The 15,566-nt window shown below is 36.0% G+C and overlaps 1 long non-coding RNA gene across 1 annotated transcript; it reads right to left on the reverse strand.

Annotated features, from left to right (window-relative positions):
• Positions 1-1,163: 1,163 nt before the first annotated feature.
• Positions 1,164-3,625, reverse strand: LOC130629358 (uncharacterized). Its single transcript, XR_008981946.1, has 2 exons — positions 3,348-3,625; positions 1,164-3,102 (listed from the first exon to the last, which is right to left on the reverse strand). It is a non-coding gene; the product is annotated as an uncharacterized LOC130629358 (long non-coding RNA).
• Positions 3,626-15,566: the final 11,941 nt, after the last annotated feature.

A 15,566-nucleotide genomic window follows, 5' to 3' on the forward strand; every position in this document is an offset into this window, starting at 1 on the left:
CTATAGCTAGCTAGCTTTACATATACTAACAGTGAGTGAGATAATTCTACACTGTAGCGTAGGAATGCCCCATCACATAGCTGGTTCTAGCTACAATCGTCCATACAATTTGTTGTCTTTGGCAATTTTATACCAAAGATCAAGAACCAAAAAGTTTAGCAAAGTCAGCAAAAGAACATAGCTAGCTAGATATTTTGCAGATAGTGTGTTATGTTCTCACTCATGATCAATGTTTATATAAAGGTATGTCACATGTAATTGTTTACGTTGCTTAGCCATTAAAGGGCAGTTTTTAACATTGAGGGGAAATGGGAGAGCCATCTTTTCGTGGACGATGGTAGCTAGCTATATATATTGTACACACATCTGGAAATAAACTTTTTTAACCCTGCCGGTGAGCATACATCATGCGGCTCAAGTTACAGAAACGAAAATTATTTCAATATATTACTGAGGCTTTTTAAATTCTGAAAAGCGGTTCTCGTGCAATCGTCAACATGTTTTGAAAATCTTCAAATACATTCATTATATATATATTTCTTATTTAATTTCCTTATATGTATATATACAAATAATGTCTTGATATATAATTTCTTTTTCTGTAACTTGACCTGAACTTTACACCAATGCTGGATATCATGTTTAAGTCCAGCTCTAGCTAGGTACCAAGCTAGCCTAATTTATTGCTATACTTTTGAAGTTTCTGTTCAGTTTGGAATAAGAGCTTTTTATTCTAATGTCATGAAAACTTGTACTAAGGCGCAGTTTACAATTTATATTAATTGGTCCACCAAGCGTTTAACACAGTTACTTGACCAGCATTTCTCAAAAGGTTAATTAACTAGGCTGTGTGCTGTAAATTCCTAAGTGTATATAATATTCACCTGTAAAGTTTCGTATATATATATATTTATGCCCTGCTGGTCTAATGGCTATGACACTCATGCAAATGAGAGATTCAGGTTCAAATCCTGGACAGGGCTAGGAAAAACATAATTATCTTGCACCTACAACAACCAGGTATTCATATATGATATTAGCTATATATTGAGTATAATAGGTAATCTTTGAGTTGTAGAGGGGGGAGTTACATACATTCATCACTTTAATTTATAGAGCCCACAAATGCTTTGTTTTTGTAATAGATCTGTCACTTTTTGTTAAAAAGTTTTGTGTTGATGAACCTGGTAGGCACAAGAAACCAAAAAAGACTTTTTTACTAAAAAATAATGCTTTTCTAGTTGACTTCTCTAATCATTTCTCTACCTTGACTTTTTAATGTTGTTAGAGTTAGTAAAAATCCATATTCTCAAATTCATTTGAACCAAGTTGACTTTTAATCTCAAATTTATCAATATATACATGATTTTTTTGTCATTATGACCAATTGTTTAAATTCTTATATTGGCACATAATTCTGCTAAGATGATTCACTCTATATTGATCTTGTAACAAATTTAATGCCATTTTTTAGGTATTGAACTTGAACTATTTGTACCTCAATATGTTCTCTACTCCTAGACTAATATGATACATAGCTTAGACATATTGAGTATACGTAATCTTTGAGTTGTATGGGAGAAGAGTTTCTATTAGGGTGGCTGCTCCTACCCTGCCGTTCCTTTGCCTTGCCAGCACTTACGTGTCCTAACTAATGCAAAGACATGTAAAAAGACCATTAGCTTCCTAACTAAAGTTAGTGAGCATAAAACTAAATTAGCTGGCTAGTATAAAAGTAGCTGAAAAAAAAGAATTGTTCTTGACAGGCTCATATCTTTTGGCTACACATACTATACTGAGTCAACAAATTTTGCCCTGATTAGGAATGCCTAGCTATAGGATTAAAACTGTAGGCACACGGACGCCGGATATCATGTTTATTTACATCTCAGCAGTTTCTGATTGGTCAGATTATAAACAAAAAGTAATGTCATTAGCCCGTAAAATATTGCGCCTGATCAAACTGCAAATTTGCTATTTGCTACTATAAATAGTTTTTACAAAAACAAACATTTTTTCCATCGATTGATTGGACAAAATGGATCACGTAGATTTTTCCAAACACAAAAATTCTTCGCTTTAATTGGATAAAATAGAACACGTGGTTTAGGCGACGGAAATATACTTTTCTGGCGCCACTTTTTTCAAACCCTCTGGAAGTTTACCGGAGTGTGTTGTGTTTGTTTGCTGGAACGAAATTGATACTTTCTGGATTATTGGATAAGTATTATTTGATAATTTTGTCCGTCTCTTTTGTGTTAGTAAACAAAACACATTCAGCTAGGTGTAAACTGCAGCTAGGTGCATCTTTATATCTGATTTTTTGTCCCCAGCTGTGTCCCTGCATTTTGGCGTACTATTATATAGCTAGCTTCTGGAATAAAGTTAAAAAACATGTTTTTTATGGTCCACAGGTTAGGTTAAATATCTGGAATGAAAATTACTTAATTTTATTACTGTCCGAAATTGTCCAAAGGGTTATATTTGGGCCAAATGTGAGAACTATGTGAAAAACGGCCTTAAGAGCCTTAATATATGCTTAAAGTTTATTTCTTAACTGAATAAAAAACATTGCTTTGGATTCTAAGACCATTAAGGATGATGTAGATGAAATATTAGTCTGTCCGAAATTGTCCAAGGGGTTATTTTTGGGCCAAATGTGTGAAATATGTGAAAAACAGCCTATGGAGCCTTAATGTATGCTTTAAGTTTGTTTATTAACTAAATAAAAAACATTACTTTGGATTCTGAGGCCATTAAAGATGATGTAGATGAAATATTAAACTGTCCGAAATTGTCCAAAGGGTCACTTTTGGTCCTAAGGTTTTTCGGGCCAAATATGTGACATCTATATATTAAATAAAACATCATTCAGAGTCGACGGTTTCAACATTTTAGTTTATCATGCTAGAAGAAAATACCTCAAGTTGTGCATAAATATTTTATTTATTATATATATACAAAGCAATCATATTGTGTTTCTTTATAAACTGTATAAAATAGCACCCAATCTTGTGTTAAAGCCAAGATTAGCTAGCTAGGTAGCTAAAAACATCTTTGATTTTAACAATTTCATCTTGAAAAAGCCCACCAAAGTCTTAACTAAATAAAAAAAAAGAAGTATTAAGTTACTTAGCTACAAAATGCAAAACTGTAGGACCAAAAAATAGCTACTCTTTACAGAAAAATATAAAACAGGAGAAGCAAGATTAAAAAAGATAACAATTATCCACGCTTAAAGTTTTACAAGCTGTAAAACAATTTCTTAAACTTAAGGGTGCTCTAATAGCATAAAAATAATAATAAAATCCCTGCAAAATAAAGTAGTTTCCTGTTTTGTCCCTTACCTCGTGCTCTGCCAAACTTTAGCTAGCTAAAAAATTGCAAAGACACCGTTGTCTCGCTTATTCCAACATTTTCGAAAAATTCCGGTTTCGAACCAGGATTCCCGGGTCGAGCAATCAAGTCCAAGGTAAACACCACGCCGCCGTAATTTTTTTGAGAAAAACCATACCTAACAAAACATTAAATGGCATCGCTATGACTCTCTTAGAAGTTTAGATAATTATTTAATTCGACAGAAAAGGGATCACACTACATCAAATCGCCGTGCACCACTTTGGCAACTTTTTGCGGAGAGAGAGCCATTGCTCGAACGGAGCTATTTTCCTCGTTCCCATAAATATATTAGAGCGTGACAAATTTCCGCGTTTCCCCCTAGTACGTGAAATTTTGATGAAAACGTGGGCGTTTTTGACCCACTTACCCCACTTTTTTTTATGGTCATTTCTTTAAAAGGTTCCGTGAAAATCTGGCTAATCGAGACCACGCCGTTTCCAGTTGAGATCAGGTCGGCATAGAGCTTTTGCCATGGTCACTTTTACTAATATCACGTGACCTTTTCTAAGATACTTAGCGCTTCAAACGGAAATTGCGTTGATAGCCATATTGGCTTGTTGGTCGCAATGGACAGAAGTTCATTTTCAAGAAACGAAGAAAAGGTATGTTTAGCTACCTGATATATCACTATATTTTTACATGTAATGATCCCCTTCTTAGCATTTCTCACACCTAAAGCTAGCTAGCTAGCATAAAACTGCAGACTTAGCTGCAATAATAATAGAACTTAGATAGGAAACTTTATAACTACCTATAGCTACTTCTTGTTTGCTCTTTTTATGCTAACTAGCTAGCATAAAAAAAGAGCAAACAGTGCCATATAGCTAGCATAATACACTAGCTACACAGCTAGCATAAAATTAACTACTTACATGGGTTAAAACTACCAATGTAGCTAACATAAAATTAGCTATTTTTGCTAGCATAAAATCAGCTACATATCACCATAGAAAAGTTGTTTTAAAAATATTTTCTAACTAGCTAGCTAACTAGCTATATATATACTACACAGTGAGTGAGATAATTCTACTCTTTAGAAATGTCCCATCACATAGATTGTTCAGCTACAATCATCCACAAAATTTCTCGTCTCTACTGGCAATTTTATTCCAAAAACCAAGAACTAAAAAGTTTAGAAAGTCGAACGTAGAAAGAAGAACGTAGCTAGCTAGATATTTTGCAGATAGTATGTTCATGAAGGTATGTCACGTGTAATCGTTTACCTTGCTGAGCCACAAAGGTCAGTGTTTAACATGGGGAATGGAGAGCCATATTGGACGATTGTAGTTATATATATATTGTACGCACGTCCAGGAAATGCTTCATCAAATCGAAGATGAAACCGTTTGATCGATTACCATGAGGCACGTGGGAACTTTGTTTTTTATACGATTCATTGTACAATTCAACCGAAAGTGGCATCTAAAATTTTTCGCTTGCGAACCTAGGGAACTCAGTTCCACGCTCCGCAACACTTTCTATATTGATACCATATACAATGAGAGAGATTTGTGTTTGACATTGATCAGCTTTTTTGTATATATGTGGCGTTTTGAGTGATTTAAATTTTATGGGTGAGATGTATGTTGAAATGCTTTTGGAAACTTCTTTCCGAATAATTTTCGCATTTGTCAGATGGTCAGAGCAAGTAATTTTAGTAGATTTAGATTTTAAATGTCACATAAATACTGCAGTTGTTGAAAACCTTTAATTTTTTTGGTCATTTATATAATAATGCAGATGTAAGATGCGCACTGCTGTATTGTTTGTTTTTTGATGGACGCATATCTGCTACATAAATTAAATGGAATACAGTGGATTCTTCCACGGGAAACAGCTAGTATGATATTACTAGGTTGCATCGCTTTTAACAGTGAAACGATTGAATGTGGGACTTAATTGAACTAACTTTGGACTGTGACCTGATAAATGTGATAAATGAGACAATTAGACTCTAAGAAATAACATTCATCTTAATTTGACATGATTGCCGGACCTCAGCGATTACACTGGGCGCTCTGGTAGCGCTTCATTTAAGAATTTAGATAAATAAGTAATTCTTTACCGTGGGACCAATCCTAGCCGTTATCGCGCGCTGAAGAAATAGCGACAGTTTCAAAAACTGCATTACATTGACTTTCTAACGGTGTCAGTTCGTTTGAGTTACAATGGTTGAGTCACATATTCGTACCAACATGTATATAGCGATATTTTTCTGATATTACTAGATTGCTTCGCTTTTAACAATGAAACGATTGACTGTAGGACTTAATTGAACTAACTTTGGACTGTAACCTGATAAATGTGATAAATGAGACAATTGGACTCCAAGAAATGACATTCATCTTAATTTGACATGATTGCCGGAACTAAGCGTTTACACTGGGCTCTGTGGTAGAGCTTCATTTAAAAATTTAGATATATAAGTCATTCTTTACCGTGGGACCAATCCTAGCCGTTATCGCGCGCTGAAGAAATGCAGACAGTTTCAAAAAGTACATTTCATTGACTATCTAACAGTATCAATCCGTTTGACTTACAACGGTTGAGTCACATATTCTTACCAAAATGTATTTCGTGATATCTTTCCGGTATTACTAGGTTGTATCGCTTTCAACAGTGAAACGATTGACCGTGGAACTTAATTGAACTGATTTTTGGCTGTGACCTGATAAATGTGATAAATGAGAGAATTGGACTCAAAGAAATAACATTCTTTTTAATTTGACGTGATTGCCGGAGCTGAGCGTTTACACTGGGCGCCGTGGTAGCTCTTCATTTAAAAATTAAGATAAAAAAGTTACTTTTTAACTGTTGGACCAATCCTAGCCGGTAGCGCACGCTGAAGAAATAGCGACAGTTTCAAATACTACATTTCAATGAGCTTCTATCGATGTCAGTCCGTTTGAGTTACCACGGTTGGGTCACATATTCGTACCAACATGTATTTAGCGATATTTATCTGTTATTACTAGGTTGCATCGCTTTTAACAGTGAAACGATTGAATGTGGGACTTAATTGAACTAACTTTGGACTGTTACCTGATAAATGTAATAAATGTGACAATTGGACTCCAAGAATAAACATTCATCTTAATTTGACATGATTGCCGGAACTGAGCGATCACATTGGGCGCTGTGGTAGTGCTTCATTTAAAAATTTAGATAAATAAATCATTTTTTACCGTGGGACCAATCTTAGCCGTTATCGCGCGCTGAAGAAATAGCGACAGTTTCAAAAACTGCACTACATTGACTTTCTAACGGTGTCAGTCCGTTTGAGTTACAATGGTTGGGTCACATATTCGTACCAACATGTATTTAGAGATATTTTTCTGATATTACTAGATTGCTTCGCATTTAACAATGAAACGATTGACTGCGGGACTTAATTGAACTAACTTTGGACTGCAACCTGATAAATGTGATAAATAAGACAATTGGACTCCAAGAAATAACATTCTTCTTAATTAGACTTGTTTGCCTGAACTCAGCGATTACACTAGGCGCTGTGGTAGCGCTTTATTTTAAAATTTAGATTAATAAGTCTTTTTTTACTGTGGGACCAATCCTAGCTGTTATTTCGCGCTGAAGAAATACAGACAATTTCAAAAAGTACATTTCATTGACTTTCTAACAGTATCAATCCGTTTGAGTTACAACGGTTGAGTCACATATTCTTACCAAAATATATTTCGTGATATCTTTCCAGTATTACTAGATTGCATCGATTTCAACAGTGAAACGATTGACCGTGGAACTTAATTGAACTCATTTTGGGCTGTGACCTTATAAATGTGAAAGTGAGACAATTGAACTCCAAGAAATATCATTCTTCTTGATTTGACATGATTGCCGGAAATCAGCGATTACACGGGGCGCTGTGGTAGCGCTTCATTTAAAAATTAAGATAAAAAAGTTACTTTTTAACAGTAGCCGGTAGCGCACGCTGAAGAAATAGCGACAGTTTCAAACACTACATTTCAATGAGTTTCTATCGATGTCAGTCCGTTTGAGTTACAACGGTTGGGTCACATATTCGTACCAACATGTATTTAGCGATATTTATCTGTTATTACTAGGTTGCATCGCTTTTAACAGTGAAACGATTGAATGTGGGACTTAATTGAACTAATTTTGGACTGTGAACTGATAAATGTGATAAATGAGGCAATTGGACTCCAAGAAATAACATTCATCTTAATTTGACATGATTGCCGGAACTCAGCGATTACACTGGGCGCTGTGGTAGCGCTTCAATTAAAAATTTAGATAAATAAGTAATTCTTTACCGTGGGAGCAATCCTAGCCGTTATCGCGCGCTGAAGAAGTAGCGACAGTTTCAAAAACTGCATTACATTGAAATTCTAACGGTGTCAGTTCGTTTGAGTTACAATGGTTGGGTCACCTATTCGTACCAACATGTACTTAGCGATATTTTTCAGGTGTTACTAGATTGCATCACTTTTACCAATGAAACGATTGACTGTGGGACTTAATTGAACTAACTTTGGACTGTGACCTGATAAATGTGATAAATGTGACAATTGGACTCCAAGAAATAACATTCATCTTAATTTGAAATGATTGCCGGAACTGAGCGATTACCCTGGGCGCTGTATTAGCACTTCATTTAAAAATTTAAATAAATAAGTCATTTTTGCTGTGGGACCAATCCTAGCCGTTATCCCGCGCAGAAAAAATAGCGACAGTTTCACAAACTACATTTCATTGACTTTTTAACGGCATCAATCCGCTTCAGTTACAACGGTTTCGTCACATATTCGTACCAACATGTATTTAGCGATATTTTTCTGTTATTACTAGATTGCTTCGCTTTTAACAAAAAAACGATTGACTGTGGGACTTAATTGAACTAACTTTGTACTGTGACCTGATAAATGTGATAAATGAGACAATTGGACTCCAAGAAATAACATTCATCTTAATTTGACATGATTGCCGGACCTCAGCGATTACACTGGGCGCTCTGGTAGCGCTTCATTTAAAAAATTAGATAAATAAGTCATTCTTTACCGTGGGACCAATCCTAGCCATTATCGCGCGCTGAAGAATTAGCGACAGTTTCAAAAACTGCATTTCAATGACTTTCTAACGATGTCAATCCGTTTGAGTTACAACGGTTTTGTCACATATTCGTACCAACATGTATTTAGCGATATTTTTCAGGTATTACTAGATTGCATCACTTTTACCAATGAAACGATTGACTGTGGGACTTAATTGAACTAACTTTGGACTGTGACCTGATAAATGTGATAAATGTGACAATTGGACTCCAAGAAATAACATTCATCTTAATTTGAAGTAATTGCCGGAACTGAGCGACTACCCTGGGCGCTGTGGTAGCGCTTCATTTAAAAATTTAGATAAATAAGTCATTCTTTACCGTGGGACCAATCCTAGCCGTTATCGCGCGCTGAAGAAATAGCGACAGTTTCAAAAACTGCATTACATTGACTTTCTAACGGTGTCAGTTCGTTTGAGTTACAATGGTTGGGTCACATATTCGTACCAACATGTATTTAGCGATATTTTTCTGATATTACTAGATTGCATCCCTTTTACCAATGAAACGATTGACTGTGGGACTTAATTGAACTAACTTTGGACTGTGACCTGATAAATGTGATAAATGAGAGAATTGGACTCAAAGAAATAACATTCTTTTTAATTTGACGTGATTGCCGGAACTGAGCGTTTACACTGGGCGCTGTATTAGCACTTCATTTAAAATTTAAATAAATAAGTCATTTGTGCTGTGGGACCAATCCTAGCCGTTATCCCGCGCAGAAAAAATAGCGACAGTTTCACAAACTACATTTCATTGACTTTTTAACGGCATCAATCCGCTTCAGTTACAACGGTTTCGTCACATACTCGTACCAATATGTATTTAGCGATATTTATCTGATATTACTAGGTTGCATCGCTTTTATCAGTGAAACGATTGAATGTGGGACTTAATTGAACTAACTTTGGACTGTGAACTGATAAATGTGATAAATGAGGCAATTGGACTCCAAGAAATAACATTCATCTTAATTTGACATGATTGCTGGAACTCAGCGATTACACTGGGCGCTGTGGTAGCGCTTCATTTAAAAATTTAGATAAATAAGTCATTCTTTACCGTGGGACCAATCCTAGCCGTTATCGCGCGCTGTAGAAATAGCGACAGTTTCAAAAACTGCATTACATTGACTTTCTAACGGTGTCAGTTCGTTTGAGTTACAATGGTTGGCTCACCTATTCGTACCAACATGTACTTAGCGATATTTTTCTGATATTACTAGATTGCTGCGCTTTTAACAATGAAACGATTGACTGTGGGACTTAATTGAACAAACTTTGGACTGTGACCTGATAAATGTGATAAATGAGGCAATTGGACTCCAAGAAATAACATTCATCTTAATTTGACATGATTGCCGGAACTCAGCGATTACACTGGGCGCTGTGGTAGCGCTTCATTAAAACATTTAGATAAATAAGTCATTCTTTACCGTGGGACCAATCCTAGCCGTTATCGCGCGCTGAAGAAATAGCGACAGTTTCAAAAAACTGCATTACATTGACTTTCTAACGGTGTCAGTCCGTTTGAGTTACAATGGTTGGGTCACATATTCGTACCAACATGTATTTAGCGATATTTTTCTGATATTACTAGATTGCTTCGCTTTTAACAATGAAACGATTGACTGTGGGACTTAATTGAACTAACTTTGGACTGTGACCTGATAAATGTGATAAATGAGACAATTGGACTCCAAGAAATAACATTCATCTTAATTTGACATGATTGCCGGACCTCAGCGAATACACTGGGCGCTCTGGTAGCGCTTCATTTAAAAATTTAGATAAATAAGTCATTCTTTACCGTGGGACCAATCCTAGCCATTATCGCGCGCTGAAGAATTAGCGACAGTTTCAAAAACTGCATTTCAATGACTTTCTAACGATGTCAATCCGTTTGAGTTACAACGGTTTTGTCACATATTCGTACCAACATGTATTTAGCGATATTTTTCTGATATTACTAGATTGCATCACTTTTACCAATGAAACGATTGACTGTGGGACTTAATTGAACTAACTTTGCACTGTGACCTGATAATTGTGATAAATGAGAGAATTGGACTCAAAGGAATAACATTCTTTTTAATTTGGCCTGATTGCCGGAACTGAGCGTTTACACTGGGCGCTGTGGTAGCACTTTATTTAAAAATTTAGATAAATAAGTCATTTTTGCTGTGGGACCAATCCTAGCCGTTATTCCGCGCAGAAGAAATAGCGACAGTTTCAAAAACTACATTTCATTGACTTTTTAACGGTATCACTCCGCTTCAGTTACAACGGTTGCGTCACATACTCGTACCAACATGTATTTAGCGATATTTATCTGATATTACTAGGTTGCATCGCTTTTAACAGTGAAACGATTGAATGTGGGACTTAATTGAACTAACTTTGGACTGTGACCTGATAAATGTGATAAATGAGACAATTAGACTCCAAGAAATAACATTCATCTTAATTTGACATGATTGCCGGACCTCAGCGATTACACTGGGCGCTCTGGTAGCGCTTCATTTAAAAATTTAGATAAATAAGTAATTCTTTACCGTGGGACCAATCCTAGCCGTTATCGCGCGCTGAAGAAATAGCGACAGTTTCAAAAACTGCATTACATTGACTTTCTAACGGTGTCAGTTCGTTTGAGTTACAATGGTTGAGTCACATATTCGTACCAACATGTATATAGCGATATTTTTCTGATATTACTAGATTGCTTCGCTTTTAACAATGAAACGATTGACTGTAGGACTTAATTGAACTATCTTTGGACCTTAACCTGATAAATGTGATAAATGAGACAATTGGACTCCAAGAAATAACATTCATCTTAATTTGACATGATTGCCGGAACTGAGCGTTTACACTGGGCTCTGTGGTAGAGCTTCATTTAAAAATTTAGATATATAAGTCATTCTTTACCGTGGGACCAATCCTAGCCGTTATCGCGCGCTGAAGAAATGCAGACAGTTTCAAAAAGTACATTTCATTGACTATCTAACAGTATCAATCCGTTTGAGTTACAACGGTTGAGTCACATATTCTTACCAAAATGTATTTCGTGATATCTTTCCGGTATTACTAGGTTGTATCGCTTTCAACAGTGAAACGATTGACCGTGGAACTTAATTGAACTGATTTTTGGCTGTGACCTGATAAATGTGATAAAAATGAGAGAATTGGACCCAAAGAAATAACATTCTTTTTAATTTGACGTGATTGCCGGAGCTGAGCGTTTACACTGGGCGCCGTGGTAGCTCTTCATTTAAAAATTAAGATAAAAAAGTTACTTTTTAACTGTTGGACCAATCCTAGCCGGTAGCGCACGCTGAAGAAATAGCGACAGTTTCAAATACTACATTTCAATGAGCTTCTATCGATGTCAGTCCGTTTGAGTTACCACGGTTGGGTCACATATTCGTACCAACATGTATTTAGCGATATTTATCTGTTATTACTAGGTTGCATCGCTTTTAACAGTGAAACGATTGAATGTGGGACTTAATTGAACTAACTTTGGACTGTTACCTGATAAATGTAATAAATGTGACAATTGGACTCCAAGAATAAACATTCATCTTAATTTGACATGATTGCCGGAACTGAGCGATCACATTGGGCGCTGTGGTAGTGCTTCATTTAAAAATTTAGATAAATAAATCATTTTTTACCGTGGGACCAATCCTAGCCGTTATCGCGCGCTGAAGAAATAGCGACAGTTCAAAAACTGCACTACATTGACTTTCTAACGGTGTCAGTCCGTTTGAGTAACAATGGTTGGGTCACATATTCGTACCAACATGTATTTAGAGATATTTTTCTGATATTACTAGATTGCTTCGCATTTAACAATGAAACGATTGACTGTGGGACTTAATTGAACTAACTTTGGACTGCAACCTGATAAATGTGATAAAAAAGACAATTGGACTCCAAGAAATAACATTCTTCTTAATTAGACTTGTTTGCCTGCACTCAGCGATTACACTAGGCGCTGTGGTAGCGCTTTATTTTAAAATTTAGATTAATAAGTCTTTTTTTACTGTGGGACCAATCCTAGCTGGTATTTTGCGCTGAAGAAATACAGACAATTTCAAAAAGTACATTTAATTGACTTTCTAACAGTATCAATCCGTTTGAGTTACAACGGTTGAGTCACATATTCTTACCGAAATATATTTCGTGATATCTTTCCAGTATTACTAGATTGCATCGATTTCAACAGTGAAACGATTGACCGTGGAACTTAATTGAACTCATTTTGGGCTGTGACCTTATAAATGTGAAAGTGAGACAATTGAACTCCAAGAAATATCATTCTTCTTGATTTGACATGATTGCCGCAACTCAGCGATTACACGGGGCGCTGTGGTAGCGCTTCATTTAAAAATTAAGATAAAAAAGTTACTTTTTAACAGTAGCCGGTAGCGCACGCTGAAGAAATAGCGACAGTTTCAAACACTACATTTCAATGAGTTTCTATCAATGTCAGTCCGTTTGAATTACAACGGTTGGGTCACATATTCGTACCAACATGTATTTAGCGATATTTATCTGTTATTACTAGGTTGCATCGCTTTTAACAGTGAAACGATTGAATGTGGGACTTAATTGAACTAACTTTGGACTGTTACCTGATAAATGTAATAAATGTGACAATTGGACTCCAAGAATAAACATTCATCTTAATTTGACATGATTGCCGGAACTGAGCGATCACATTGGGCGCTGTGGTAGTGCTTCATTTAAAAATTTAGATAAATAAATCATTTTTTACCGTGGGACCAATCCTAGCCGTTATCGCGCGCTGAAGAAATAGCGACAGTTCAAAAACTGCACTACATTGACTTTCTAACGGTGTCAGTCCGTTTGAGTAACAATGGTTGGGTCACATATTCGTACCAACATGTATTTAGAGATATTTTTCTGATATTACTAGATTGCTTCGCATTTAACAATGAAACGATTGACTGTGGGACTTAATTGAACTAACTTTGGACTGCAACCTGATAAATGTGATAAAAAAGACAATTGGACTCCAAGAAATAACATTCTTCTTAATTAGACTTGTTTGCCTGCACTCAGCGATTACACTAGGCGCTGTGGTAGCGCTTTATTTTAAAATTTAGATTAATAAGTCTTTTTTTACTGTGGGACCAATCCTAGCTGGTATTTTGCGCTGAAGAAATACAGACAATTTCAAAAAGTACATTTAATTGACTTTCTAACAGTATCAATCCGTTTGAGTTACAACGGTTGAGTCACATATTCTTACCGAAATATATTTCGTGATATCTTTCCAGTATTACTAGATTGCATCGATTTCAACAGTGAAACGATTGACCGTGGAACTTAATTGAACTCATTTTGGGCTGTGACCTTATAAATGTGAAAGTGAGACAATTGAACTCCAAGAAATATCATTCTTCTTGATTTGACATGATTGCCGCAACTCAGCGATTACACGGGGCGCTGTGGTAGCGCTTCATTTAAAAATTAAGATAAAAAAGTTACTTTTTAACAGTAGCCGGTAGCGCACGCTGAAGAAATAGCGACAGTTTCAAACACTACATTTCAATGAGTTTCTATCAATGTCAGTCCGTTTGAATTACAACGGTTGGGTCACATATTCGTACCAACATGTATTTAGCGATATTTATCTGTTATTACTAGGTTGCATCGCTTTTAACAGTGAAACGATTGAATGTGGGACTTAATTGAACTAACTTTGGACTGTTACCTTATAAATGTAAAAAATGTGACAACTGGACTCCAAGAATAAACATTCATCTTAATTTGACATGATTGCCGGAACTGAGCGATCACACTGGGCGCTGCGGTAGCGCTTCATTTAAAAATTTAGATAAATAAATCATTTTTTACCGTGGGACCAATCCTAGCCGTTATCGCGCGCTGAAGAAATAGCGAAAGTTTCAAAAACTACATTTCATTGACTTTCTAACAATGTCAATCCGCTGGAGTTACAACGGTTTTGTCACATATTCGTACCAACATGTATTTAGCGATATTTTTCTGGTATTAATAGATTGCATCCCTTTTACCAATGAAACCATTGACTGTGGGACTTAATTGAACTAATTTTGGACTGTGACCTGATAAATGTGATAAATGAGAGAATTGGACTCAAAGAAATAACATTCTTTTTAATTTGACGTGATTGCCGGAGCTGAGCGTTTACACTGGGCGCTGTGGTAGCACTTCATTTAAAAATTTAGATAAATAAGTCATTTTTGCTGTGGGACCAATCCTAGCCGTTATCCCGCGCAGAAGAAATAGCGACAGTTTCAAAAACTACATTTCATTGACTTTCTAACGGTATCAATCCGCTTCAGTTACAACGGTTGCGTCACATACTCGTACCAACATGTATTTACGGATATTTATCTGATATTACTAGGTTGCATCGCTTTTAACAGTGAAACGATTGAATGTGGGACTTAATTGAACTAACTTTGGACTGTGACCTGATAAATGTGATAAATGAGACAATTGGACTCCAAGAATTAACATTCATCTTAATTTGACATGATTGCCGGAACTCAGCGATTACACTGGGCGCTGTGGTAGCGCTTCATTTAAAAATTTAGATAAATAAGTCATTCTTTACCGTGGGACCAATCCTAGCCGTTATCGCGCGCTGAGGAAATAGCGACAGTTTCAAAAACTGCACTACATTGACTTTCTAACGGTGTCAGTCCGTTTGAGTTACAACGGTTGGGTCACATATTCGTACCAACATGTATTTAGAGATATTTTTCTGATGTTACTAGATTGCTTCGCATTTAACAATGAAACGATTGACTGTGGGACTTAATTGAACTAACTTTGGACTGCGACCTGATAAATGTGATAAATAAGACAATTGGACTCCAAGAAATAACATTCTTCTTAATTAGACTTGTTTGCCTGAACTCAGCGATTACACTAGGCGCTGTGGTAGCGCTTTATTTTAAAATTTAGATTAATAAGTCTTTTTTTACTGTGGGACCAATCCTAGCTGTTATTTCGCGCTGAAGAAATACAGACAATTTCAAAAAGTACATTTCATT

Source organism: Hydractinia symbiolongicarpus, chromosome 2, assembly GCF_029227915.1.
Source record: "Hydractinia symbiolongicarpus strain clone_291-10 chromosome 2, HSymV2.1, whole genome shotgun sequence".
In the NCBI taxonomy this organism is placed as follows: Eukaryota; Metazoa; Cnidaria; class Hydrozoa; order Anthoathecata; family Hydractiniidae; genus Hydractinia; species Hydractinia symbiolongicarpus.